At 34.1% G+C, this 21325-nt stretch overlaps 1 long non-coding RNA gene across 1 annotated transcript; it reads left to right on the forward strand.

Annotated features, from left to right (window-relative positions):
- Positions 1-306: 306 nt before the first annotated feature.
- LOC146763427 (uncharacterized) lies at positions 307-21122 on the forward strand. Its single transcript, XR_014952069.1, has 3 exons — positions 307-12611; positions 14222-14259; positions 14666-21122. It is a non-coding gene; the product is annotated as an uncharacterized LOC146763427 (long non-coding RNA).
- Positions 21123-21325: the final 203 nt, after the last annotated feature.

Consider the following 21325-nt stretch of genomic DNA (forward strand, 5'->3'; position numbering starts at 1 on the left):
GTGAAAAAAATGTATAATTTCAATGTAAGCATCTAAGGTGCTTACAAGGTGACACTTTTCATTTTGAACTTTCTGAATAATCTTTAAAGAAAAACATGCTTCCTAAGGCTGGTGCAGAGGTTGTACTACTCTTAACTCTCCAGAGAATCTGTAGAATGATTAGCCGTATGCCCAAATTTAATTGAGATTAATTACTTTGTCCACACCACCCCATTCCTGAGTGTGTAAATAAACTTTTTAGAATACATTCTGTAGTTTTTAATGAGATCTAACTTATTTATCCATAAATCCAGAGTGAATTAATACATAAATCCAGAGTCAATAGAGTCATCAGTCAAATATTTACTCCAACCAAATATTTAACTGTTAAAATCAGGGTAACTGTTCTTCAGCTTTGACTAGGAAACCACCCATTGAATGAAGAATTCATTTTACAAAATTAGAAAAATAAGGCTTGAGTTTAGGTTATCACAGTCACATTTGTGTTGAGACTGTTACTTAGAAACTGCTACTAAGAGAAAAACTTTTGTTAGTGCATCACCCATATACCAGAATTAAAATAAAAGCCTTCTCATGCTTCAATTTTTTTCATTGAAAATAAACAGAAAACCTGCAATATTATGGGTATATGTAGGTTTTGCTATATATATTTATTTGCTAATTTTTTAAAATAACATTTTTCAAAGAGGTCTACTCTTGTCAGCTAAAGGTTTTGAGGGACTATCTGTTCCTTTTTCATCAGTTTGACAAAAGATACTATCTCCTTGCAAAACATCTTAGAAACATAATGCATTTTTCTAGAAATACTCATAAATTATTTTTTTCTGTTGCTTTCTTGTTCTGGGCTTTTTGCTAGATTGATAAATATTGTTCACTACAGTTATCTTGGGTCAGAGCTTTAAAAGGGATCTTATAGCTGTTCAGAAACCCAGTTTACTAAGTGTACGTGTTTCAAGCATATCAGTCATGAAGTCTGTAAAGGCAAGTAAGGACATCACTCCCTACATCCTCACGATGAAAAATATAGATGTATGTTTGATTAACATTTCTTCTGCAGATAGAGTATAATTTATTATTGGAGTGAAACCAACAGGAGTGAGGATGGGATGAGTAGATAATTTCTGTCTTGAATATTGTTGAAAGTTCTTTTTTTCAAAAATATGACATTTGCATTCTCAATAAATAATGAGCTTTTTTGTTCCATGGGAATGTATTGTTGGAATTGTATTTCTGAGTTGATAGCAGTGTGACTAATCACTAGGGTGCTGACTGTAGAGAAGGAGTAAAATCTTTGTATCAGTATTGCTTTCTTCTCTTAGGGTGATAGCCTCTTTCCAGGGGCAGCAGCAGACAATGCTAGCAGATAATGATGGCATTCTTATCCTTTCTTGTCCTAAAACCCACTTTGTAGCAGCAGACCAGAAGCCCAGTTGTCAGTTAATAGCATAGAAAGAAAAGAGTTTAAAGGTCATGCTTTTCTGTGTGGCATGTACAATAAAATCATAACTCAACATGCAGTGTCCAACACAGGTCAGTGACTCAAAAACACTATCATGAGTAAGACTTTACACTATTCAAAACACTTCAAATCTCCACGTTAAGGCTGATTTTGCTTTCCTAGCAAGTATTTGTAAATAGTTTGAATTTGGCCTTTTTTTCTTTTCACAAAGAGCAACATAATCTTGGGGAAATCAGATGAAGGACTAGAAAGTGGTAGCACTCAGAAAAGAACGATATTGCAGGTATAACAGCAGGCAGACTCAGGGCCTAGAGAACAGGAGGAAAAGCAAACTCTTGGGACACATAACCCCTCAAATCCTGGAAGCTAGAATAAAGACAAAGACAACTGAGGAAACTTCTAATTTTTATGACATTATTTTTTAAAAGTTGGTCATAAATTTAAAGTGACAAAGAAAGTTTATCCTCTAAACATAATGGAATAAAGTGACTCTGGCTGGTGTTTTTCAAATTATTCAATATCTCTTTGGGAGCGTGTATGTAATTTATTCCTAGGCACACCTGCGGTTTGGCTTGCTTCATTGTGCTTTAATTATCAATATTTAGAAGAAAATCATGATATGAACCAAGAGAATTAACTTCACATTAAAGTCTTTATTCCTCTATGGTTAGATGATATCTTTTAGATAAATAAGGAAGATTAAATAAGCTAAATATAGAAAGCATTACAGGTAGAAATTAAATTTATCTGACTATAGCTATTGTTATACCTTTTTGCAGTCTGGAAAGTGTTGTACTCATATATGTAAATTTCCTTTGTGATATGGTTGTGTTCACCAATGACTTGACACAGTTTTTATATATTTTTAAACATCAATGATTTTAACTCAACAAATAGAAGTTTTAGCACTAGACAAATGAAAGAACAAGTGAGAGTATTTTATAAGTCACATATTACTCTGGGCTGTGAGATCTGTTGTCTGCCAAATGAGAACAAAGCACAAATTCCCTGTTTCTCTTCTAGCTCATTTCCTACTGGTTCTGTTTAGGTTTCCTACTTTTGGGGAATCAAATGTCCAATTGCCTTTTATCTTGTTAATATTCCACAACATCATAGTTGCTGTCCCAGTTAAACCTAACAGCTCAGACTTCAGAGCACTCATCTTTCTGCCCAGTGTGTAGGGATATTATCACTCATTGACACAGCATGGGCCTCTTGCACAACACAGCTACCATATAAATGTAAAATGTACACCTTAGATCTTGTTATTTTTTGTGTGTCTGATTTTTAGAAAAACTAAATAACTGCAATGGTAAATCTATCTAATGCAAAAAACATGTTTGAAAACACAGTATGTGGTTTGTAATAGAATAAACTTTACGAAAAAAGAGCTTTCTAAATGTCAGTATTTGTTGAAATACAGTAGAAAAACCCCTTGGGAACCACAAATTGTGTTGTATTTTAAAAAATGCATGAATTTGCTTATAAATACTTTTAAAATTATGATGATTGTCAAACTGAAAGCATGCTTGCAGCTCCTTTGAAAATAGTGGTTTGGGCAGTTGGTGCTCTGTAGCTATCAGATATTTAGTTGAAACATCTCTCTGTATGGAATACTCATTGTTACTTACAAGTTTTGTTTTGCTTGATTGTTTGTTTGGTGGTGGTAGTGTGTTATTTTCAGTTTAAAGAACATTTAAAAGATCTATTATTTTTAGGATTAAGATAAATGTTTGATTCAGATAAAACTTACTAATCATCTTTCACAGAGAGTTTTTAGTCTCCTGTTATTAGTGTTTCATTAGAGAATGTCTGCTTTTCATCCTATACCATCAGAAGGGATCACAGAAGCCTCCAACAGAGCCTGTTGCCCTTATCAGGTTCAGAGTGTGCATTGAAGCACAGTGAGCTCTCAATAGCCCCTAGACACACACCAGCACTCACTTCTGAATCTGTTTATGACCCTGGGAACTTTTCAGCTTAGGGAATTCCTCCTTTCAGCCCCTCAGAATCTGGGCTGATATAATGTGCATACAGGTATATGATTGCCCTCTTTTCATCTGGGATAGAGTTAATTTTCTTTTTAGTAGCTGGTATAGTGCTGTGTTTTGAATGGTGCATTAGAATGATGATACCACACTTGAGTTTTGCTTGTTGCTGAGTAGTGCTTACCCTAAATGAAGGATTTTTCACATCATCTGTGAATGAGCAAGTGAAAAATAAGCCAAAAGAGAGCACTGCTAGAAAAGGTGACCAAAAAGATACCTGGCCAAAGGGATACTCCCTACATTAGCATGTCATGCCCAGTATATAGACTGAGTTGGTCAGGAAATGCTGCTGGTCACGGTTCAGGGATGGCCTAGCATAGGTCAGTGGAGGTGAGAAATTTTATTATAGATCTCTTATATTTTGGGGGGATTTATTCCTCTCTCTCTAGTCTTTTAATTATTATTAATAATATTATTATTTTGGTTTTTTTCAATTATTAAACTGTTCTTATCTCAAACCAAGAAGTTGGGTTTTTTTCTGATTCCCCTCCCTACCGATCAGGGAGTGAATAAGTGAGCAGCTGTGCAGTACTTAGTTGCTTTCTGGAGTAGAAACACAGCAATGGTGCACACAAAGAAACTAAATGCAAGATTAAGTAGACCTTCTGTAATGTCAACCCACCCAGCCTTAAGGATTGTTGTGTTGTGGGGAGCAATTAATCAAGAAACTGATCTCAGTTAGGAGCATTATCCAATAGGAATCATTTGGAATAGCTCATTAGCCTTATAACACGGGAGTGCCCAACATTTTTGACTTTGTTTAATCACTTTCTGTTTATGTTTAAGCTTTAAATATTTTTCCCATTAACTCTTAGTTCAGAATGTTTTGTACATGCACCTTTGTTAATCCATATAATTACCTTTTATATCTATATATAAGTATTTACAAATGCAAAAGTAGATATAAATGTATCTAAAATTTATTAATATGTAAGTATTAAATTTTATAAATATTTGTGTACTTACTTACGCATATGTGTGTATGGAATATTCTGTATATTTTCAGACATGAGACCTTCCTGATCTGAAGGCAAAAATGGGAACCATCAGGGAGTAAATGGACATGACAGTTTCAACAAATGGAAACTTGCCAACTACAAAGTCATATGAAAATGTATGGACTATGATACTGACAAAAGTGACAGCTGCTGTTTTTTCTTGATAAAGTGGAAATTGTGGCTTGTATGAAAATATTTGAGTTTGTGACTTTGTCAAAAATCAAAATTCCCTGTCAAATACTAAGCAACACTGAAAAAAAACCAAAGCTGGACATGCGTAAGCTGTGGGACCCAATGTGATAGAAGCGTCCCTGCTGAGGGACCTGGCACTGAAAAGCCACTCTCAGTTGTTAAAGGTCGTGGCAAGTGGAGGAGGCTCTTGAGGCTTGGAGGAAAGTAATGATCATTGTCATCTTCAAGAAGGGTAAGAAGGAGGATCTGGGGATCCTCTACTGAACTAAAGAGTCTCACCTCATTCCCCAGGAAGGTGGTGAAGCAAATAATCCTGGAAACCTTTACTAAAATATGAATGAGACAGTGGCTCTTGGGTGTTGTCAGTGTGGATTTATGAAGGGGAAAGCATGCCTAAGCAACCTGATAATCACCTTCTATGATGAAATGGCTGGCAAGGTGGATGAGGGCAGAGTGATAGCCGCTGTATAACCTGATTGCAGCAAGGTTTTCCACAATGTCATAATATTTCATTGACAAAATCTTGAATTCCACACTCATTAAAGGGACAGCGAAATTATTTTTAAGCTGCCTGAACTGCCCAGATCAAAGGTGGATCCATTAGTGGAGCAAAGTTCAGCTGGAGGGCAGACACTAATGCTGTGCCCTAGGGGACAAGGCTGGACCAATACTTTTTCACTTAATTAATTATGTGAATAATGGGATATACTGCACCCAAAATGAGTTTTCAGAAGATACAAAAGTGGGAATGTTGGTTAGATCAGATTACTTTGCTGGCATTCAAAAGGATCTCAACAGGCAGAGAAGAATCTCACAATCTTCAACAGAAGGAAATATCAAGTATATCTCAAGGTGGCAGTATCTGGTGAGGCCTTTGCAGAAAAAGACCTAGTGATCCTGACAGGCACCAAGTTGAATGTCTGACTTTTTGGCCAACAGCCTCCTGGGCTGCATAAGGAAAAGTGTTCCTTACAGGCTGAGGAAGGTTCACCTCTGTTCAGGACTTGTGAAACACTTTTGAAGTACAATTCTCAGTCCTTGTTTTGCCAGTTCAAGACATGGATGGAGACAGTCCAATGAAGGACCACAAAGATAATAATCTTTGCTGATAACTATATGAGGAGAAGCTGAAACACCCAGATCTGTTTAGCCTGGAGACAAAAAGGCTCAAGAGGTATCTTACTCATGTATAAATACCTGCTGGGGGAATCGATACCTTTGATATGTGACAAAAATCATTGCATGGCTATGAACACAGAGACAAAACAAAACAAAAAAAAGGAAATGTAAATTAATATAAAATCACCTTGGGGTTGGGAGGTATGTGTTACAAAAGAGAACAACACTCTCAGACAGGCTAACTTGTATCAACATGAAGAGATTCAGAAAAACAGGCAGGGCAAGTTAATTTAATTTGTTCTTACTGCTTTTGGCTTTATCTGCTCTGTTTCTTCAAGCTACCTCTCCCAACAGAAGGGAAGGTCTCCTGCTCTGGAGGTGGGATCAACTTTGTGTATTATGCACCTCTTCTTATCAATGGCTCCAACTGGTTTTCTTGCAAAACTTAAAAGACACATTTTATTTTACATCCTTCCCTCCATCATTATTAGTTGGGAACATACTCTTTTTTCCTCCTCACATTCATAGCTTTTCCTCTGTTTCACTACTCTTGTTTTTTTAAATATTATTATTCCTTCCTGAAAGATAAAAATCCATCTAAATAAAAAGCTATCCAAAGCACCATTAAAACTGAGGATTTCATAACTGATGTCCTTCCTACTCTCCCCTTATTCCCTCCTAATTCTTTCCTTTTTTTTTTACCTTCTCTCATATGATTGCATTTATGTGCAAAAAAACTCTCCAGGGGCAAAGATTATAGCTAATTTATCTGCTTGTATAATATCCCAGAGTACTGACAGATTAAACAACAGTACCCTAGGGTAGACAAGGCACTTTAAGATAGGAAAAGAAATTTTGCAAAAATATTGCTGTTTTTATAGAGTGGTCAGAAAGAGAGCTGCTGTTTTGTCACTGTAATGTAATGACAGATCTCCTACTATGTTTAGTATTTGAAGGTCACAGAGCAGAATTTATTTTAAAGTTCTTAAGATATGTTACTCCTGAATTCTTTCTATAAATATCTGCTTTCCCATATTGAAGACCTGCAATAGATTTTAATTTTAACCATGTAAGAAGTATGTTTTTGCAATGATTTCAAAGAAAGGAGACTTTTTAAAGCCTTGATATAATAGCCTGAACTTCACTCTGTGACCTAGGTTTTGTTCTTCATGTGTGAAAAAATACCAGGTAAAATATTACTTGTTTCTACTAGTCCCATGAAATGATAGCTTATGTCTTCCAGCAATTGCTATAAACTCAGACAAAAAAGAAAAGGGAAGGATAATTTTCTTAACTCCCACAAATCAAATTGACACCAATGACATCAATAGTATTATGAAAAATTTTGATATTTTAGCATACTTAAAGTAAACTGCGGCTAGGATGGAATAAATCAGTAATAAATTCACAAAGCCATCCTAAAGATAATTTTTTTTTAATAGTATTTAAGTCAAAAGGCAAACTTATAGAGAAAATGTATTATTTACAAAGAAAATAATAATATACACTTATATTTTCTCATCATCACAAATTATGAACCAGAAGTAATCAAGAAAATCAATGGAATGTCATAAAAAGCATATGGAAATTCAATTTACTTCTATTTAGGTCACAAAAACCACAAGAGGATGTCTTTGCTTAAGATGGAAGCTATCATCCTCATATGCTGTATTCATTGACCACAATCAATCTAACAATTACATTAAATATTAAAGAACAGATAAATCTGAAAAAACTGTACTTAATTTATCATCTAGGGAGCGCTCTTTGTTTGCAGTTTCCATAGTTAGAGGTGAAGATTCTTAGTGAGTCTTTAAAGTAAGAGATTAAAATAACCCACAACAATCCACAGAAACAAAAGCAGAAAAAATAGACTGTGGGTTAAGATGAGAAACTATGGGCCTAGAGTATGTTTAAATAGTAAGATGTGTCAGTGAGGACTTTGCTTTAAATATCTTTGATGAAAGGAAAAAAGAACAAAAACACAAAAGGGAAATTTTGTCATAAAATGACAATACAGAAGCTATTATTATTTTGTACGTAAGCGAAGTAAACCAAGTCAGATTCATAGCACTACTTCACAACTGGCTTCCTTTTAGGCAGGCTTTTTTATGAACTATAAAAAAAAGGTAATACAAAAGGAGGTTTTTTAAACATTTCAGATGTGAAGAAATGCTTTTCAACAATTACATTGATGATTAGCACTCATTTGGCCATTTACACTGCTGCCAGCCTTGGAACGTGTATTCATATTCTCATGGAACTGGTATTGCTCACAAGCATATTTTCAGAATCAGGTCTTTTTTTTTTTTTTTTTTTTTTTTGCTTTAATTTATTTGAGATTGTAAGAACAAAGGGAAGCTTTGCTGTCAAATTAAATGCCAGCATTTCAACCCCATTTTTACCTGTTACTCTATTTAATCTACAGTAATATTTTCTGATTTAAGCCCACTTTGTCTTACTTTCCTCCCCTGTTCCTGTACCCTTACTGGGGCCTCCTCATTGCCTGCTTTGGCAGCAGTAGGCATCATCGATTGCTCTGGGCATAAATCTCAGGCTGTGCTAAGGCTGATTCACCAGGGCTGTCCTCTTTGTCACATGCCTCCTGCCATGCTTGAGCAGCTCACTGCTGGCACACACTGCTGGAAACCTGGGCCATGGGGTCAGACGTGTGTGCACTTCTGGAACGCAGGAGCTTGCTCTGCCCGCTTTGGGCTCCTCTGACACAAACCAGCTCTCACCTGAGATTTATGCCTGCTTCCTGCAGGCTCTTTTCACTTTGCCACTTTGACTCAAGGTGGCATTTAGCACTCAAGGCTAGGTTTTAACTGACTGGTTCATAGTTAGGACAGACGGGATTTCTCTATGCACGTATCTCTTCTAGGCAGTATCCATATTTTAATTTTCTAACTGAGCCGTTTACAGCATCCTTAAATGACCAGTGCTAATTATTTTTATGTACTTTAGATAAGTGCCTGGAAGACTTTTACTTTAGCCTCACAATCACATGTAGAAGATGTGCACAGATGTATGACTCCTGTTTGGTTTTTCCTCTTTATGATACGATGTCCAAAGTATCCTATACCTTTTTTTTTCTTTATTTAGTTATACAAAATTTTAATTAAATACAAAAATAAATCCTAGTAGAGACAGCTTCTACAATAGAGACAGGAAAATAGAACAGTGTTCTATAAAAAGAATATTTAGGTACACACACATGCTCATAGATACACAGATAAACACACATAAATGTATAAATTGATAAAAACACAGAGCATACTCACTAGTTTCTCCTGAGATGATTTATCCGCTCCAAAAATCCATGCACAGAATAAATGCAGGGAAGAATAGTTTTTTAAAAAACAAAGAAACCAAAAGATATATAAAACACTTAAAATTTTGTTTCTCATTTTTATTTTGCTCCTCTCTAGTTTTTTTACGTTTTACCAAATATTTCACTTTTTATTTTTTTGAGTCTGTCTTCTACTTTTTTTTAATCCCATGTCGTTTTTCTTCTTGTTACTGATTCTTAACTTCTACTATTCCACGTCCCCATGAAACTGACTGTCCTGTGCCAGAATTTGGTTGAAGGCTCGAGACAGTCATACTGTATCAGCTTCTAAGTAAAATATCAAGAGTTTTGTGGTTTAGAATTTTAGAAGACATTGTCAAAAAGTACCATGAAACTGTGCTAGCCAAAATTTAAAATTATTTCAAGGTTTACAGTGCAGTCTTCATTTTAAGTAATCTAGAAAAACAAGTTTTGGCTCAGTTAACTGCAGTGTTTCATAAAGCTTGGACTTGTACACATCTTTGAAATTGGTGTCTTCAAACATAAAGCAAGCCTTAGAAATGTATTTGAGTGATGTATGATGGATATTCAGAATTCTATGAATATTATAATGTAAAGATATCAGAAAATAATATGCAACGTCTAAGAGGCTCAGAGTAAGGGGAAAGATTACATTTTATCACCAAACAATCCCCATACTATGTCTCTGCTATAAGATAACTGTAATTACTTACCCGTACAACATTTTTGAAATGTACTTACAAAAGTCAAGTATTCATATAAGATACTTAAATCAATGTATTGCTGTCACAATTTGTGTAATACTTCAAATTATATTAAAAAAAAGCAAAAGCAGTTTCAAATGCTATAAAAATGACTAGTGCACAGTAATCTAGATACAATGGAAGATTTACAATATTATCACCTTCTTTACCTTGCATGTTTCATAATAAATTTCTGATTATTCCTTGTCTTTTGAATTAATCTCTGGAAACAGAATTAATTTTACTTGCAGTCTTTGATTTTTCTTTATGTCTTCCTCATATATCCTCCTTATACTGGTATGTTCTTACAATATTTTCTTTTCTGGTGCTATTGCATTTTGTTTACCTACATTTTAGAGGCTATTTCTTATTTTGTACTAGAGCATTTACCATTATTTTAATACCATTATTGTCACTTGAACAATGGAGTTTTTCAATGGAGTTCACTCTTTGAACTTCAAGGAGCTAGATGAAGCAAGTATGTTCTTACTACTCATGTTAGTCTGATGATATCCTCTGAAAGTGAATGGTGAAGTGCCATTGGTTCCAGTGACAGTAAAATTAGAATATTTGCTTTCAGAAATAACTGAAACTCCTCATAGTAAGCTAATTCTATTATTAAAAAGATAAGCATACTTGATCTTTCACCTGTGAAATATACTAATGTTAGTGCAAGTCCCTTATCAGTCAGTGTCAAATTACAGACTCATACTCAAAATGAGTAAGATGTTGAAACAAGTATCTGTTATTCAACAAATAAATTCTGTTCTATATATCATTAATTTTTTCTGTTGTTCTACCATGCCGTGTAAGTACTTTTTTATTCCCTCATGCAATCTTTAATTTTGTACAATCCTTACTAAAACCACTGTTATTGTGCTTCAGGCATTATAATAAAACATGCTTTAAATGTTTCCTAAAGACTCTGTGTTTTAATTTGAATTAAAAGTTTTTTTCAGCTATGAATTTTCATGATTATTCCAGGATTTTGTTTGCCTGAATTTGATCAAACAGTGGCATCCAGTGGAAAAAGGGGAAGAATATTAATAACCTATGTGAAATCAAAAATATTTTTTTAATTTATAAGTAGGAGTATGGCAGGATTATTAAACTGATTCAATCTTTGCTGCAGTAAGAACATGACTTTAGTCACTGCTTGATTCCCCTAGTTTTTGCTGGACTCTTTTCATTTTATGAAAGCACAATTTGAATCATTATCAGTTTCTGACAATTGCTTCTGCTACTGCTATCTTCCCTGAACAAAAGGTACACCATTGAGTACAACCAACTAATGTCTTGATGAGAAATTGGACAATTAATGTCCTCAAAATCTATTTTTTTCTGGATTTAATGTACATTAAAATACATCATGCCTCACTCAAGCTATATTTATGTTAGCTGACTAGAAATTATTAACACTTCAATTTAAAATAAAAATAAAATCATCAGAAATTCTAAGGACAGAAGCAAGAATAATGAAAGAATTAAATGTCTGGGAAAGATTAATGTCTCCAAGATCTTCAAACTCACTTTATAGATGTAGACTTCCCACACACCGCCCTTCACCTTTGTCCCACATTTCTACTTGTTGGAAGCTCTCTGCTAGTAAACATTGATCTAATCAGCCTATGGAACTTTACATATACTAGGCAAGAAAAAAATATAAAAGAAAAAAAGAGAAAAATTATTACTTAAAAGAAATTATGCAAATGATTTTCATTGTTAGATACACAGTTTTCCCAGTTTCCATTTGAATATGGTCAGTACCAGTGTCCTGCACAAATTTCATATGGTAAAATACTGATTGCATTCACATAAACTGAGTTTATAAACTTTGGATTAAATTGTAAGTAGCCAATGTCTGCTTGATGTTAAGTTGGTAAATGCTTGTTCAGTACAGTTATCACTGTTATTTCATTTGTCTAGATGAAGGTTTGATGACAGCAAAATAAGAGAAACCATTGCCACCATAATTGGTGATGGATGGTGACAGGATTTTTAACCAGAGAGCCCAATTTACTGGCAGGAGGAGACAGACAGTAATGACAGATTTGGATAGGGAGGCATATATTTGTGCATAATTGCAGTCTTTATCAATTGGTGCAGATGTCAGTGGTAATTCTTATTACCCAGGAGAGTTCCACTTGGAAGACAGGAACTAGAGAAGTAGAAGATTATAGATGCTGGGATGCCCGACACAGGAAGAATGATGTCTGAACTCCAATTATTTCAGAAGGCTAATTAATTTCTTTATTATACTAAATTATACTATAACTTTACTACACTATATTACACTAACAAGAACTATCACAAACTAACTATAACACTAATAAGAAAAACCTGTGACTCTCTGCCCAGAGTCCCGACACAGCTGTGGATCCAATTGGACAATGAATCCAAGCACCATCCACCAGAATTCAATCAAGCAATCACCTTGGGTAAACAATCTCCAGAGCACATTCCACATGGGCACAAACAGGGAGCAGCGAATGAGATAAGAATTGTTTTGATTCTCTTTTCTCTGCTTTTCTCACAGCTTCTGTCAGGAGAAATCCTGAGAAAACTAAGTAGTCTCTCTCTGTCCAGAGGGCACGTGAATACCACAGAAGATTCTCTCACAGATTTCACACAGGCACAGACACACAGAAGTTACTGACAGAAAATCATATGAGTATTTAATTTTAAATGGAGAATTTTAAGATAGTGATTTCTAGATCATATTTGTGTTTAGTAAGTCAGGTAAGTCATCTTAAAACTATAGGCAAGAAATACAGACACTATAAAAGGAGGAGACCTGCCCAGGGTTAGAAATTAAAATATGAGAAACAAATGAGGAACAAATCTGACTTGTCTCTACCTTATATGATCTTTTAATCATTATTTGGTTAAAAAGTCAAAGATCATCTAGAGATTATTTACTTTTTCAGATGTAAAGGTTTAGGTAGGTTTTTTGGTGGTTTTTTTTTTTTTTTTGTTATCTTTTTTCAAGAAGGGCTTTCAATCTCAGGAAATAAAAAAAAAAAAAAATCCAAGCTCCTGAAACAAAAAAACCCAAAATACAGAAATTGAACAAACCTGAAAGCATCTCACAATCACTCAGTCTTGCCACTGCCAGCAAAATTCCTAAAATTTTGCAAAAATTTTGCAAAACCACAGTACTGCAGTTTGTCAAACTTCTTTTGTCTAGATGAGTTATGACTGGGTTTGGTTTTAAATCTATTTTTAAGAATTTAATTATTTGTAGCTTCAATGTTTTCTAAAGATAAGGTTTCTGCATCTACTTTGTTTTACATATATTTATCTTTGTATGATGCAATAATAGATTTTTTTCTCTACTGTAGCAGGAGTTTATTTGTGTTTTTAAGTGTTAGGTGGATGATAGATAAAAGGAATTTAAAAATTAAAAAACAAACAAAATATAATAAAATTTTCAGCTAAACACATCTTAATATGCCTAGTATCAGATAAAATTATTCTTTTGAAGATGAAATATTAAGGACCCAAGCTTTTTAAAGAACTCAGAAGTTACTAAAATGCTCTCTGAGCAATCAAAGCCAGACATAAAGTAAACATAATTTAATATGAAAATGACTGATAAAATAGTTCTTCCAAATGAGAAATTACTTTAAGATTCTTTATTAACAAGCCATCACAATTTAGGTATGTTGACATAACCCATACAAGATTTTGAAGGAGTTAAAATTAAAAGCACTATGAGTTAATCTTAAGAAGGAATGGGACATTTGAAATTTAATGTCCCTGTTGTAACACTTCTTTCTTGGCAGTCGGAGAGATGGTTCCCCTATATTTTATGATACTCCTAATATTTTATGATACTGTACATTTTATTTCTTTGAATGACATGAAATTAAAAAGGAAGTGGGCTTGCATAGTAGAAAATCATCAGTTGTTGACACCAGCTTTGGCCCACTTTGATTCTAATACTGAAAATACAAAATTACAGACAGTTTCATTTTCACCTAACAATCTTTGTTGGGCTTAGGAAGATGAGGAACAGAAGTCACAATTCTGTTTAGTCATTGAAAAAATAGAATTAAAAAAACAAAAACAAGAAAAATCAGTCTGTCTGTAGATCTGACAAGTATAATCCACTTTAACTATTCAAGATACTTCTGGGAGGAAGAGAGATTTCACAGAGAAAGAGAAAGAGCTGCCTGGTGCTTTAGGAGAATGCTGAAATTCTCATGTCCTACTCATAATGCTTTTTCAAAAGCCACAAGAGCAACATTCTGTGCTCCGAGGTACTACCTTGTAGTACCCTTGGCCCTTTGGGCCAATACAGACTTCCCATCACATTTTCACTATTCTGTTTCTCTTTGTCTCCCCAGCTGTAGAGGCCTTGATATTCCTGTACTTCTGCTCTTATGTAAGTACTTCTCTCTTGCTCTGTTCTGAGTGGTCATGATAGCTATTCTGTAACAAAATTCAAATTAAGATGGGGATGGAGGGAGGGTAAGAGAGGGAGAGGATGGGGCAGACAGGAAGAAAAGGTGAATTAAAGAAATTATGAATTTTCACTTTTTGTTCTGTCTCTTCATTTTAATTTTGTAGTGAAAACACTGCAATCTGGATTTCCTCTTTGAAAGTTTACAGCAATTCTGTACTTTGCGGGGAGGTTTCTTCTAATTAATTGTCTACAGTTTCTGCATGATTTATTTATCTTATTCATCATAACCTAATTGCTTCCCCCCAAGAGCTAGTTGACAGAACTGTCAATTTCTTTATGTCCTTCTGTTAGCCTGACTCACTGATTCATCATCTGCTTTCTTCAGATCCACTCAGCACCATTTTTGATGGGCTGGCAAGAAGGAAGATCTGTCACATTGCCAGCATATTTTTCATTCTTCAGATCTACCCTTTCCAGCTCTGTGACTGAAGAGGGTTTATAGATGTTTAGCTGACTGTCCATGATCAGCAAAAACCATGAATTTAAAATGTGTTCTGCCTCAGCATACTCAGCATTTTCTATTTGAAACATCAGCCAGTGGTAAACTGGCAGTGTTATACAACAATTACCCTTTCCCTTCCCTTCCCTTCCCTTCCCTTCCCTTCCCTTCCCTTCCCTTCCCTTCCCTTCCCTTCCCTTCCCTTCCCTTCCCTTCCCTTATCACTTTTACGCTATGTATGACAAGCAGGAGACATGGAGCTGGGTTTAGAGTATGTTTAAGCACCATTCTAAATGACTGCACTGTGTAAGATTTTGGAAAGGGCTCACAAATGCAAAAGAGCAAGCTTCCAAACCCTGAACACATTTGTGAACTGAGCCAGCAAACAAGTTTTGAAACAATGCAATTATACATGCCTGATGGAGAAGACTAACCCACACAGATTTATGCTGCGCTTCCTCACAAACATGTTTGATTAATTTTTCTTTACTTCTATTCCCCTTAGTTGTGTGTTCCCATAAACTTGAGTTCTCAATCATTTTTACATCTTGTGCTTGTACTGCTGCTTGCATTGTAAGGCAGTCTTGTGTTGTTTATTATTCAGATGTAACAGAGATCTGAAAAAAAAAAAAGTCATTTTTACGTACTGTGCAATATATCTCCTTAGACTTCAGAGCAATAATATAAAATATGCAAATAGAAGAAAGTTAAAATCAAAAATATGTGAAAGTTGTTTATTTCTTTCTTGAAGCAGATCTAGGGAGAAATAAAGAAAAAATGACACTGCTGTTAATAATATTTACTACAAAAAAAATTTAACAGATATCATCTCATGAGATTTTTTTTCCCTGTAATTATTTGAAAAACTAAGTACACTTATCTTGCCTTACTGAATTACAGATACTGCAGCAAAGAATCCTGTAGGCATTCAGCCACTCAAAGCTTCAGATGTGCCATTCCCACAAGTCAATTATGTTAAACAGGCCAATGAGTAGCACCCAGGAAAAGGAGTTTTTCTCAAATTTTCTTCTGTATCTAAGTACTAAATTCAGAACTCCAACTGGGTACTTTGGAGAACTTAGTGTCTAAAAACTCCTCTGGGAGCTATACAATTAAATCTTAAAATAAAAGATTATTTTTATGGATGCACTTGTCAGATATTTCTTCTCTAAAAACCCTTGTTTTCAGCCTTTTTCAGCTAATAATAATGGTGAGTGAAATGTGTTTTTCAGATAGCTTTGCCATGTATTCTCACAGTTAATATAGCTTAGGAGTTCAAAACAGGATTTTGGTATTTTCATAAACATAATTGGGTAAGAAAAATGTCCCTTCAAATTTTAAATTGAAAATACAGATGCACAACAGATGTTGCTGACATTTCTGTAGAAGCTATGAGCTTTGTTCATGAAACATCACAGTTTATTTGATTGATGTCCATTGATATAATTGTGTTCCAAATTTTCATGAGTCTTTTTTTTTTTTTTCTCAGTGAGAAAGAAGTTTTAGTAAAAAAGAAATAGAAATAGACACAGAGGTAAGACTGCAATTATTCACCAATTGGATGATCAGTTTTGAAGATTTCAGGAATGCAAATTTCAAGAATTTTCCAAAATTTTCAGATTTCTCTTCTAAGCATATTTAGCAGATCTCAGTTTCTTTTTGGAATTAGGTTTGCTTTCTGTTTATTATTTCAAGGCAAAAAAAAAATCAAAAGAAAATGGAAATCAATCATGTATTTACCACTGTCTATGGACAGGTCAGGATTCAACAGTATATTTAAAACATGATAAATAACAGAGATAATATTGAAACACAGAGTCCTTCTAGAAAGAAGGCTCCAGTTAGCCACTGTTCATTTAGAGAAATATTCAGCTACCCAGCATATGAAAATATTAGTAAATTATTGAGACTAAAATTGTGGAAACAACATGAGTCACACAAAAAATGTTAAAGCGATTAACCTCCCCTTACTTTAAAGTTTTTCATATTTACTATTATATATATTTTTTGTTGTGAGTTATTTCTGATCATATGTTTGTGAATGAAATTAAATTATGATATTTAGGAGACCCTAGTTACTAAAATGTGTATTTGCAATTATCTTTTTTTATTGATTTCTTTTTAAATTATGGTCTTATACTATAAAATAAATCAAAATTCATAATCTAAATAGCATAATATGTCTTTCATAGTTAGCTTCACTACCTGATTTTCATTTATGCAAATAATAATGAGCTTTTCCAGTTTTTTAATGATTTGTTAATTTCAATAAAACCTGAGACTAAAACCTATGGTTAATTGTAAGTTTTATGCAAGTGAAAAAAATATTCTTGAACTTTATACACACAAAATTTAAAAATTAAGATAATACTTTTTTTTCATTTTATTTTATTTTATTTTATTTTATTTTATTTTGGTAGAAATATGTGTGTCATTCTAAGCATATATTACATTGTAATAAACCTCTCTGTAAATATTGACAGAACCTGTCAGTTCTAGACCACAACTTAAGCTGAAGGTTTTCAAGTAAGATCCAATTACTCTTTCTTCCATCTCTGTTGCTTTGACAGACTTGCTTGATTAGCAAAGAAGTGTGTGCCCCATTGCAAAAAAATCTCCATACTAATATGCATTTTCCTACTCCTGAATAACTGGGGAATAGAAAAATTAGATGGTATGTTGTTAGCAACAGTAAAATGAATATCTCTTGAGTATTGCTTTAAATTGATTTATTTTTAGTATACAGGGCTCTTGTCCCGAAAATAATTTGGTTTTTTCATCTGTTTATCTGTAACTCCTATATTATGATGGAAACTCTCTGGGTATAATTTGACTCGTGAGTTCCACTGACTTGTGATTCTAGTGAAAATTAGAAAAAATCATGACTAACCATTTTTGATCATTTTATATTAGTTTTCTTTGTTCTGAGTACTTTTGCTTAAATTCGGTTCTCTTCAAGGGAATTAGCTATGCTTATATAGGACTGAAAACCAAGATCTGAGTTAAGTTCCAGTGTAACAATGATAAATGCTCAGACATAATGAGTTTGTGTGGCCAGGTTTTGACAGCTGGAGCATTATGTGATGGCTTCCCTGAGAAGCTGCACGAGTGTTTCTCCATGTTCTGCAGAGCCAGTGCCGCCTCTGGCTGGGGCCATACCAATCAGGAATCACAGTGATGGCTCTGGGATGAGCTTGTCTGTGAGATGCTTGTGAGCACTGTCTCGTGTGGGAGGCACCCTGTGCTGGAGCAGGGGAAGAGCCCCTTTTTCCAAGCAGCAGCAGGAATAACATGGGATGAAATGACCATAATCATCCAGGTCCCCATTCCCTGTCTCCCTGTACTGCTGGAGGGGAGGAGGTAGAGCCCGGGAAAGAGGGAGGAGTGGGGAAAAGGTGTTGTTTTAAAGATGTTTTATACTTCTCATTATTCTGCTCTTTCTTAATAATAATTTCATTACTATCCCCAGGTTCAGTCTGTTTTGTCTGCGATGATATTTGATGAGTGATCTCTCTCTGGCTTTATATCAACTCACAAATCTTTCACTATATTTTCTCTGCCCAGTCCACTTGCAGAGGAAAATGAGCACCTCTTGTGGGTATCTGGTTTCCATCCAGAGTCAATGCACCCTTGTAACTCCCTATACACTCTTGTAACCTTCAAACACCTCTGACTATATAAACTTTTGGAATTTATTGGTTAATAGAGGAAAACTCAACAACTTTTTTTTCTTTTGGGTTCAATTAACAAAACTATATTACAATGTTTTCAATGCATTTTTTTTTCAATGTTTTCAATGTAATTTTTCACTTTAATTTTTTTTTTCACTACTCTTGTTTCTTTTCACTACACCTTAGGATTCACAAAACCCTAAGAAGATTTCTAAAGCTTTCTCACTATCTGTGAATCCCTATCCCAGAATTTCTTTATTTGTACCTGACAAATGAGCTCTCTGGAGATCCAAATCTCATAAGAGAAAAAAATAGAGGAAAATGCTAAGGCAGAGTTAAAACACTGAAATAATTCTAATTATCTGTAACTATTGTACAATCCTGCCTCAGCTGCAGCAAACATATGAAGTGGCACACAAAAAGATTGTTTTTCTTCTAATAATTCTCGTTTGAGCATCAACACTACCTGAGGTTAATGGGCCTGGGAGTCAGATTTCCTCCAATTCATGTGTAGTAGGCCTGCATTCAGGCATCTGTGTATGTGGATAAGATACCTGAGCACAAGGTGTCTTCATTCTTGGTATGAGATGTTCAAAAAAGGCATCACTACAGTCAGTGAAACTCCGAGAAAGAGCCATTGGATCACCTTAGATAGTAAAATAGACTTTTATTTACCTTAGCACAGGGGTAGTGCCATTTTACAAATCTTTTTGCCCAAAAAAGCAGAAGTAAATCTCCAAAGGTTTCTTTGCTGCAAATTCATTATTGCCAGTTCCCTATCAATTCTTAGTGGGTTTTTGACTCATACTAAATGCCTCTGTGTGAGTAGCCACATTGTGTTTTGACATTATTTTAGGTGCTTCCTTCTAGGTTGAAGTGCATTTCTTCTTTAAGAACTGCATCGTCATTTGTGGAACTACAAAAAATATGGCCTCAATGGGTAATAGCTAAAGAAAGATTAAGCTGTGAGATATATTACATGCAATATAAGGTCAACAACAGCCTTTTAGTAGCTCTGCATTATTCCTCATAGTCCCAGCATATGTGCATTTATCTGTGTCTTAAGTGTTTAAATATAGTTACACTATGTTGGCAAAAGAGAGAAGTGGATTAGGTTATGAATTATAACCTGAACATCTTTCTACTCTTACTTAGGTATGGTTAAGAAATAATTTATGGTGAGGTGAAAATATCCTAACAATTCTTTACTTAAAAAAATTCTCTAGTGTTTGACTAAAATAAGACAAGAACCTAAGACTAGATATATTAAAAAACAATTTTTGATGCCCTTTGGCACTGCATAGAAATAGACATGATTTATTTCACTCTCTTATTTAACCACTTGGTATTTTGAATTACAGATCAAAACGTGATTTTTCATTTTTTTTTTTTTCCAGTAAATTTTTCTGGAGCAAGTGTGACTAATTCAGATCACACATAATAAATAGATGACCCATTTAAAGAAAAAGAAAAGGTACATGAAATCTGGAGACAAATCCAAATGTCTTACTTTTAAAACAATTCCATAAATTAAAGTATCTTTATTTCAGTGTAAAAAGTCAATAAAACAAATATTTCATCATATTTGTAGTTCCTTTGTTTATGATGTTAGGTCATATGTCACTGAACATCCAATGACAAAACATTGAATACAGAAATTTAAAGTAGTAAATATCTGTAAAAAACACCCATTATGCATTTATTTGCAGCTAGAAGGAAAACAATCAATTAAAAAAATGGTATTCACAGCTGAAATTAAATGGTGAACTGGCAAGGTGCTATTGGGTAAGTGTCACAGTTATTCATGGTCTTGCAATTGGGTGAGAGTGTGTCTGCATTTTAATTAGTAGACACTGCTAACTTCTAACTTACAAAATATGGAACATTTCTGCCCATGTGTCATTATGCTTTTATAAATATAACAAGTCGGCATTCTTATTTCTTAATTTCTACCAGACAGACAGACAGAGTATTTATTTTCCTTCCAGACAAAAGCTTTCAATTACAGTATTGCTGGGGATCACTTTCAGTATCACACTCAATGGGTGGATCTCACTGAGTTCAAATTTTGCAGTTTTGAATAAACTTGCCAATATAATTAAAATATTTCCCAAAAAGATATTAAGGAAATTTCCCCATCAGACTGTTCAGGAGTCTCTCTGGCAGTCAGAAGGAGGTAAATGCCTGACCCAGTATGTTATGAATATGCAGAAGGGGTTTGAAGGGTGGAGAAAGTATGTACAATAGCACCAGCCAAGCTTGCCTGAAATACAAGTGTATGACTCACAACCTGGGGTGCAGTGTTAGTCAAGAGATGCAGTTCGAGAAGCAGATTGTGCTCATTTTAACCAGTCATGTTAAATTTCTTAAACCCTTAAAAATAAAAGTAATAATAATTTTCTCATTAGTAATTCTTGTGAAATCATAGCTGACAATAATTTTTTATTTTATTTTTAAACTGATTTTTAATTATGATGGTTTAGTTTTTTATTTTATAAGTTCCTTAAATAAGATATGTTTCTTTAAATATTTACCAAAATTCTAATTTTAAAAATTGTATTTCTTTCTATTTTGCAGATTCTGGATACTTCATAGTGTAGGATTTTTCATATATACTAAATTTCAGTAATAATTATTAATAGTTGGTCATTGCTTTTATATGAGTCAATCCTTTAATTGTGCATAAGGAGACTCCAAAAATGTACCTCTTTTTCTAGTTTTCTTCTAGAAATTGAGTTTCATTTGATTTAGTTTGTCTCATGTCTGGAAAGTTTTTTATTATCTATGAAAAAAAATCTAAGGCAATGTTTGTTTAGCCTGATGAAGAGAAGGCTCACGGAAGCCCATATTCTAGCATAAGTGTTAGGGGCTTGTA

The sequence above is a fragment of the Lonchura striata genome, chromosome 1A (assembly GCF_050655825.1).
Source record: "Lonchura striata isolate lonStrDom1 chromosome 1A, ASM5065582v1, whole genome shotgun sequence".
Classification (NCBI taxonomy): domain Eukaryota; kingdom Metazoa; phylum Chordata; class Aves; order Passeriformes; family Estrildidae; genus Lonchura; species Lonchura striata.